The sequence below is a fragment of the Trichechus manatus genome, unplaced genomic scaffold (genome assembly GCF_000243295.1).
Source record: "Trichechus manatus latirostris isolate Lorelei unplaced genomic scaffold, TriManLat1.0 scaffold00120, whole genome shotgun sequence".
Classification (NCBI taxonomy): Eukaryota; Metazoa; Chordata; class Mammalia; order Sirenia; family Trichechidae; genus Trichechus; species Trichechus manatus.
The window spans coordinates 8970543-8979634 of NW_004444056.1; the positions used below are offsets into that span (position 1 = coordinate 8970543).

At 46.6% G+C, this 9092-nt stretch overlaps 1 pseudogene; it reads left to right on the forward strand.

The window, feature by feature from the left end:
• The window catches only part of LOC101355124 (histo-blood group ABO system transferase 1-like), a 5734-nt pseudogene extending 659 nt beyond the window's left edge, over nt 1-5075 (forward strand).
• The last annotated feature ends 4017 nt before the right edge of the window (nt 5076-9092 follow it).

Consider the following 9092-nt stretch of genomic DNA (forward strand, 5'->3'; position numbering starts at 1 on the left):
AGTGGAGACAGATCTATGGGGTTTCCCAGGAGGGTGGCTCAGAGCTAGAACACTCAGTCCAGGGTGAGCTCTCTGTCAGGCCCTTCCCTGGTCAACATCAGCTTCTACCTTCTCTTCCTCTCCCTCCTTCCAAGCAAAGCACAACAGGTGGCCTTCCCCTAACCTCAGGTTTCTGGACTGGGGACCTGGGCAGCTGTGGACTGGGCAAGGTACAGCCCTGAGCAGGTGGGGCTGGTGGCTGCTCTGGGGCTGCTCATGTCAGGGAGAAGGGCTCTGAACTCCCTCTACACTGAAACCTCTGCCTTCTCTCCATCCCCAGAGCTGAGCATTTTCTTCCACAAGCTGTTGTATAAGGGGTATTTGTCCCCCTCCTCAAAAGTCTCTACCATCGCCCCCCAAAGTCCTCCCGGGTACAAGAGGGGCCTGATGCATGCGTGAGAGTGTGGAGGGGACTCCAGGGCCTAATGGCTCCTCCAGTTCCCAGCGTGCAGATTGGGCTACTCCACTCCCCAGTGTCAGGGACATTAAGCATTCTCTGTTTTAGGAGAGCCTTTGTCTGAAAGCCCCCTACCCCCTCCATTCTTCTCCCCATGCCTTGCACTTCCTTGTCATTGATCTGGGCACCTTGCACAGCAGTAACTTCCTCCTACCCCCACCCAGTGTGTGATCTCTTGCTCCTCCTTTCCTTCCCTTCCTGACACTATTGCCCCTCAGCTTGCTAGCATCATCCTGCTTGGTGTGGGAGGGGGTGGTGATGGGTACTCGACTTGTGGTGGCTCATACTTTATTTCTTGAGAAACTGGGGTAGGGCGTCATATACGGAAGTTGTCTCTACTCTCACCTGGGCTGTGCATTTTTTATGACAAGGCTATATATTTTGATTTTTTAAATTAATGACAACTTCACGCTTTCATTACCTTCTCTTCTCCCTCCCCTCAGCAGCAGATAGAGCCCTTGGGTCTCAGAAGGACTCACCAAAGTCATCCCTGACTCAGTGGAGTCTCAGGTGGGGGTTGGTCAGGAGGACCATGAGGAGGCTTGAGGAGGCCGGACACACGGGAGACCCTCAGGACAAGAAGGGGTGAAGGGGCCTTGGTCCTCCCTTTCTACTAGGCCTTCCTGACCCCCCCCCAGGAGCCTCCAACCCCCACATTCCTGCACTTAGGCCTCAACAAGTTCTGTTTTGTAGTTTTCTCTGTGTTGCAGGCATTAATCTCAAATATTACTTCTACAGAAGCCTGTTGCCATGGTACCCAGAAAACCATGTGAAGCAGAGCTCAGAGGAACCAAGCTCTCTGTGCCTAGGGCTCCCCTCAGCCTCACCATACCTCAGAGCTTCAGTGTGGGAAGAATGCTTAGTGACCTCCTGATCAATCCTCATTTTACAGGTGGGGAAACTGAGGCTCAGAGAGGTGAAGGAACCTACCTAAGGTCCTAAAGCTGGTTCGGGGCGGGTCGGGAGGCAAGTCCAGGCCTGCCTGACAGACTGTGGGATCCAGCACAGGGCTGGTGCTCAGGGGCGCGCCATGGTATGGCACCAGACTTTCTCAGCCCGAGCCAGAGAAGCGGGAGGGGCGAGATGAGTCATTGGTTCTGTCGGGTCTCAGCCTCTGAGCTGGTCGTTGAGAGAGCACTGAACTGGGAGTCTGGGTCCCGTGTCTACTCTAAGGCGACTACTGCCCTCTGAGTCCTTTTGTACAAACCTTTCTCCCTGTGGCCGCCTTTCCCCTGTCTGCTCTAGTGTGCTCTGCTTCGTCCCCGAAGGTGAACAGTCGTGCTGGTCACAACTCCCTGGTTTGCCCCCATCATCTGGGACAGGATCTTTGACTCTGCCATCCTGGACACGCCGTTCAGAAACACCACCATCTGGCTGTGTTTGCCATCAAAAAGGAAGTCCGCGGGTGGCAGAGGAGGAAAAGGGAGAACTAGGAAGGGCCCTCAGAGTAGGCTGGAGGCTTCTTCATGCCACCCTTTTCCGGTCCAGGTGCTGGTTCACTACGGAGGGAGGAGGCAGAGCGTCCCTGCAGCAGGCGGAAATGCTGGGATCTCCAAGGCCCCAGGTAGGCCCTTGCTCAAACAGCAGCCCCTCTGCCTGGAATCACCAGGCAGCTTCCTCTGCCGGGAGATGAGCCAACGATGCTTAGGTGTCCCCGTTTGCGTGCTGGGAGCTTCATCTATGCACAGCCAATAAGGGGTGCTCCCTACCTCATCCTAACCGGGAGACAAGTGGAGGTTTAGCTAGATATCAGAACCAAACCTGTCGTCCTCCCATCAATTCCAGCTCATGGTGAACCCATGGGTGTCAGAGCAGAACTGTGCTCCATAGGATTCTCAATGGCTGATTTTTTGAGAGCAGATCGCCAGGCCTTTCTTAAGGCCTGACGATCTACTTCCAAAAAAAGATCAAGTGCCTCTGGATAGACTTCAGTCTCCAACCGTTCAGTTAGCAGCCGAGTGTATTAACAATTGCACCACCCAAGGACTCTGACCACAGCACGCTTTCTCCTAAATATGTCTGTGTGCAAATCATTAAATAGAACTCAGTGTGTGTTTACAGTGTTCCTTCTCTGAAAGTTAAATGTACAATGAAGAGCAATATCTTAATTCTGTGTTTGCTGAGTTTTGATAAATGCACACAACTGTGTATCAGAAATCCTTATCAACTCATAGGAAATCACCATCACCCCCAGAAAGTTCCCCCATGCTCCTTCCCGGTACGCCCCTGCCCAACTTCCTCAATGGCAACTACTCTTCTGATTTTCCACCCAAGAGATGGTTTTTACTTACTGGGATCATAAAGCCTGTACTCTTTTGTGTTAACCTTCTCTCCCTTAGCATAATTATTTTGAGATTCATCATGATTTTGCGTGTATCAGCAGCACTTTCTTTTTTCTGCTGAGTGGTACCCCGTTGTGTGGTATACTGCAGCTTGTTTATCCATTCCCCTTTTGATGGACACCTGGGTTTTTTCCAGTTTTGGCTATTAGGCGTAAACCCTCTATGAGTGTTGTTGGAGAAGTGTTTTGTGTGGGCATCTGATACATTTTTTCTTGGTTAAAGACTTAGGAGTGGAATTGCTCAGTCAAAGATTACATGTGTGTTTAGATTTATTTAAAAAAAAGACAAAAACCTTTGCCAGGCCTTTTTCCAAGTTGACTGTAGCATTTTACATTCCCACCAACAATACCTGGGAATTGTAGTTGCTCACATGCTTACCAACGTGTGATGACGTGAGTTGTCTGTAAACTTGTATACTTGGGTCTTTGTACACGTGCGTGAGTAGGTCTGTGGAGAATATGCCTGGAAGTGGAGTTGGGGGAAGGATATGCACACTGAAGATCTACATAGAGTTTCTCACAGTGGCCTCCAAAAGGGTTAAACAATTGACATTTCTACTAGCAGGGCAGGAGTCCTTTGTCCCCACATCCTCAACTGCACTGAATTTTTCACTTATTCACTTGTTCAAAACATATTTATTAAACAGCTATTATGTACCAGATGATGGGGAAAAGGCAGTCAACCAAACACATAAAGTCCCTGCTCTCGTGCAACTGTATTCCAGTGCAAGAAGACAGAGGGTGATACAGGCTTTAAAAACATAACGAAGGCTGAGTAACGAGATACAGAGTGACATGTGTTGGTATTTATGTAAGTATGTGTCTGTTTGCTCTTTTTTCTTTTTTATCGAGTTATAGTTTCCACATAGGGAAACACACACATCTCAGCACAAGACCTTGCTGAATTGTCACATCTGCACGCTTCTGCGTGAGCACCTGCAGAGGGAGCTATAGAGCACCTGCAGCCCAGGGCTTCAATCAGCAGGTCTTCTCTTGGTGAACTGATTGTGAGCAGAGAAATTAAAGCTGTAGGGGTGAGCCTAGCAGGGAATGGCTTCCAGGCCAGGGGAACAGGAAGTGCAAAGGCCCTGGAGCATGTGTAGTGTGTGTCCGGGTTATCAAGGAGTTGGCTGCCCAGAGCAGAGGGATGGAGGAGAAGAGGAAAGAGGTCAGAGCCAACCGTGTAGGATGTGGTAGACCACTATAGGGCCTCAAATGGCTTTTTTGTTTTCTTTTCTTAAGAAACACAAAGCTGTTGGAGGGTCTAGAGCTTTAGAGTAACATTGGATAATAACAACTTTTTGCACTTTTGCAAACCTTTTGGATAAATGAAATACCTTGTTCTTGTGAATATTTGTTCAACGCCAAGCAAATTTGAATGTCCCTGCATATGCCCAGTACAGTTGGGCCACATCGTCTGTAGCGAGTAGAATGGCTACCATTTTACGAGACAGTTTTGTCTAAGTCTCCTTCTTTTGCTGCTGTTCATTCTGTTTAACTCCCACCCTCTCTTTCCTGGTCTTAGATAGATAGTCTTCCTGAAGCTGTTCCTGGTGACTGTAGACAAGTACTTCATGGTGGGACACAAGGTCAACTATTAAGTCTTCACTGACCAGCATGCTGACGTCTCGAACGTCCTCCTGCAGGAAGGCTGGCAGGTGGTGGACCTCGAGGTCTGCAATTACCCTTGCTGGCAGGGCGTGTCCATGCACCGCATGGAGATGATCAGCAACTTCTCTGAGCAGCACTTCCTGCATGAGGTAGACTACCTGGTGTGTTTAGACATGGACATGAAGCTCAGTGACCACATGGGCGTGGAGATCCTCTTCTCCTTCATTGGCACTCTCGGCCCTGACGTCTATGTTGCCAATCACCAGGCCTTCACGCATGAATGCCACCCATTGTCTCAGGCCCACATTCCGAGAGATGAAGGTGATTCCTACTCTGCCGGTGGCTTTTTTGGGGGCTCAGTGCTAGAGGTGCACAGGCTCACCAAGGCCTGTCACCAGACGATTATGGTGGACCACGCCAATCACATCGAGGCTGAGTGGCATGACGAGAGCCACCTGAACAAGCACCTGCTGTACCCAAAGCCCACCAAAGTGCTCTCCCCTGAGTACCTGTGGGATGAGAGGATGCTATGCAGACCACCTTTCCTCAGGAAACTGCGGTACGTGGCTGTGCCCAAGAACCACCAAGCTCTTTGGAACCGATCAGACAACACTTTCTCCATTAATTGTAAGGCTGGCAATAAATGTTAGTTGCGTTGGGATTTTGATAAGAAATTGGTCAGAGTTTGGTAAAGTGAGTGCATTTCTTTTGATTTCCTCTTCTGGAGTGGCTGACACCACTCACCGGACAAACTGATATAGAACAGTTGGAAGAACTGTACACTGAACACACGTATGCTTATCAGCCAGATTCTACCATTAAAATTTTGCTATTTTTGCTTCATCACATATCTTATCTATCTCTCCATTCCTCCTTCTATCCATCAACCAATTTTTTCTCTATTTGATAATAAGTAACAGATATCTATATATTTTACCTTTAAATACTTCAGCATACATAATATGAATTAGAGTCCAATCAATATTTGTCTGAAGTAGTTTTTGGGGATAAAATATACAACCGGTGAATATTCACTACAGAGATCTAAAGTGTATCATTTGGTGAGTTTTATCAAATGCATAGTCTTGTGTACCACAAACTCCACTGAAATGTAAACTTCAGCACTCCAGAAAGTTCCCTTTTGCCCCTTTCCAGTCTATCCCTGTTCCTGTCCCCCACAGACAATCACTGTTGGGATATTTTTCTTACCGTTGATTAGCTTTGCCTTTTCTAGAAAGTTGTATAAATAGTATTGTCCCGGTAACATGAAACTTCCCTCCAAAACTGGAGGGCACCGAGAGACTGAAGAAAGAGACAGGGAACTCTAGGTTGGCAACAGAGGAGTTTATTAGGGAGACTTATATGTGAGTCAGGACCTCTGTGGCAGCAGGACCAAGCAGATCACTGTGCCCAACATTGGGGGGCGGGGTGGGCAGAGATTTCTATATTGGTGGTGAACAACAGTGGCTACATGCCAGGGATGCTTTAGACTGACATAAGGCTGCCTCAGCAAGAATTACATAAGAATGACTCAGCAAATGGAAGTGAACTAGCAGAAGGCATGATAGCAACCATGTTCAGCCTCGCAAAGCCTGTTCTCCCTTCAGCCCACCCCTGAGGCCAACTCTTACAATCTGGCACATTCCCTCTCTTCCACAAGGTCTGTGAGGGCCTCGAGAGGAGGTGTTAGACCAGTTAGGGACAGATAGCATTGCCGCAGTTGTAGGTAAAGACCACAGTAGCAATATAGACAAACACAGTGGAAAGACCTAGAAATAACAACAAACCTTGCCAGCCAGAGGGAAAAGAGGATAACCAGGCAGCCACAGCAGATCAGCCATCAGGTGTGTCCAAGACTTCTGTTTCTTCATATGGCCTAACAAACCTGTTGTGTTCTGGTGATAGTCTGGTATGTAGGTACAACATTCAGTTTTTCCTATGGCACATGTCCTGTTAAATGACCAGTAAAGTGTGTGCTCTGCTCACTATCAGTCCCTTGGGATATTCCATACATAACACTCAATTTTTGTAATTCTTTTACTGTAGCAGCCTGGTTCATTCTTTTACACGAGAACGCCTGTGTCAAGCCAGTAACTGTCGACACATACGAGAGTGTATTTCACTCTCTTACTGGGCTGCACAAGCCCTATGTTAGCTACCAACCAGTTCATCCATGGCTGTGTTCACGTATGTATATTCCCAGGATCGTGGGGAGACACCTGGGGCATTGGCGTGAGCACACAGGATAATTTTGCACAGCAACCTCCAAATCACTATACTTCACTGCTAAGCCTGCCTCTTTAGCTGTTTTTCAACCAACACAGACACTACGGTGTCCACTTTTCTGGTTAATCCAGTGGGTAGCTTCCCATTTTGACTGCACTGTTCCAACTTGTGTTACAGCGTCTGCTTCTTGTTTTCCCAGCAGGGAAAGAGGGAAATGGGCTGCTACATGAAAGATAGGTTAGCGTCTGAGGTTTGGAGGTAATCCCAGATGTCTTGCCTCAAGGCTTTCCCCCTGTAAAAATGGCATGGGTGCAGCATCTGACCTCCTCTCTCTCCACAAGGGGGAAGGAGAATCAAGATTAATGCTTCAATGAGCATTCCGGCTGTACTTCTTTCACGATAGATTTGTGTGTTTTTCTAGCAGTCTGTGATATATTCAGTATTCTTCGCCAACACCATAATTCAAAGTTATTAATTCTTCTTCAGTCTTCCTTATTCATTGTCCAGCTTTCCTATGCTTACGAACATTACTCAACCTGAATTGTATTCTGTTACTTCCCTAATAAACCCCATAATTGTGAGTATTGTCTGTGAGTTCTGTGTGGCCATTGCAATGAATTCTCAAACCCAGCAGAGAAGTAGAGAGTACTGTGGGAGGGACAATTAGTGTCAGATTTTGTAAAGATGGCTGAGAGAGGAGCCATATCTGACCTCTGCCTCATAGGAATCAGGCTTGGGCTGTTGATACAGTGGCTGCAATGATGGACTCAAGCATAACAAGAGCAGGCAGTGCTTCCTTCTGTTCTATCTAGGGTCGCTATGAGTCAGAACCAAATCGAGGGCACCTAAAAATGATAACAATGGGCAAAATACTGAATGATGCAGGAAGCATCAAAAGAAGATGGAAGGAAAACACAGAGTCACTGTAGCAAAAAGAATTGGTCGATGTTCAACCATTTCAGGCTTTAGCAGATGATTAGGAACCAATGGTATCGAAAGAAGAAGTCCAAGCTGCACTGAAGGGATTGGCCAAAATAAATCTTCAGGAATTGACAGAATGCCAATTGAGATGTTACAACAAATGTATGCAGCTCTGGAGGTGCACAGTCGTCTATGTCAAGAAATTTGGAAGATAGCTACCTGGTCAACTGGCTGGGAGAGATAGATCCGTATTTGTGCCCCTTCCAAAGAAAAGTGATGCAACAGAATGTGGGAATAATTGAACAATATCATTAATATCACACAGGTAAAATTTTTCTGAAGATAATTCAAAACCAATTGTAGCAGTACATCGAGAGGGAACTACCAGAAATTCAAGCTGGATTCAGAAGAGCACATGGAGTGAGGGATATCATTGTTGATGTCAGATGGATCTTGGCTGAGAGCAGACAACACCAGAAAGATGTTTACTTGTGTTTTATTGACTATGCAAAGGCATTCGATAGTGTGGATTATAAGTAATTATGGATAACATTATAAAGAATAGGAATTTGAGAACACTTCATTGTGCTCGTGGAGAACCTGACATAGGCTAAGAGGCTGTTTTTCAAACAGAACAGGGGGATACTGCATGGTTTAAAGTCAGGAAACGTGGGCATCAGGATTGTATCCTTTCATTATACGTATTCAGACTGTATGGTGAGGAAATAATCTGAGAAACTGGGCCATATGAAGAAGAAAGTGGCATCAGGATTGGTGGAAGACTCATTAACAACCTGTGATATGCAGATGACACATCCCTGCTTAGTGATAGTGAAGAAGACTTGAAGCATTTACTGATGAAGATCAAAGACTACAGACTTCAGTATGGATTACACCTCAACGTAGAGAAAACACAAATCCTCACAACAGGACCAGCAATCAACATCCTGAAAAAAGAGAAAATACTGACGCTGTTAAGGATTTCATTTTACTTGGATGCACAATCAACGCCCATGGAAGCAGCAGTCAAGCAATGAAACGACGCGTTACATTGGGCAAATCTGCTGCAAAGAACCTCTTTAAAGTGTTAAAAAGCAAAGATGTCACTCTGAGGACTAAGGTGCACCTAACCCAAGCCACGATATTTTCGACTGCCTCAAAGCTGGACAATCAATAAGGAAGATTCAAGAATTGATATCTTGAAATTATAATGTTGGCAAAGAATATTGAATCTCCCATGGACCACCAGAAGAATGAACACGTCTGTCATGGAAGAAGTACAGCCAGAGTGCTCCTTGGAAGTAAGGATGGTGAAACTTCATCTTATGTACTTTGGACATGTTGTTAGAAGGGATCAGTCCCTGGAGAAGGACATCATTCTTGGTAGAGTAGAGGGTCAGTGAAAAAGAGGAAGACCCTCAACGAGATGGATTGCCACAGTAGTTGCAACAAGGGGCTCAAACACAGCAACGGTTGTGAGGGTGGTGCAGGACCCGG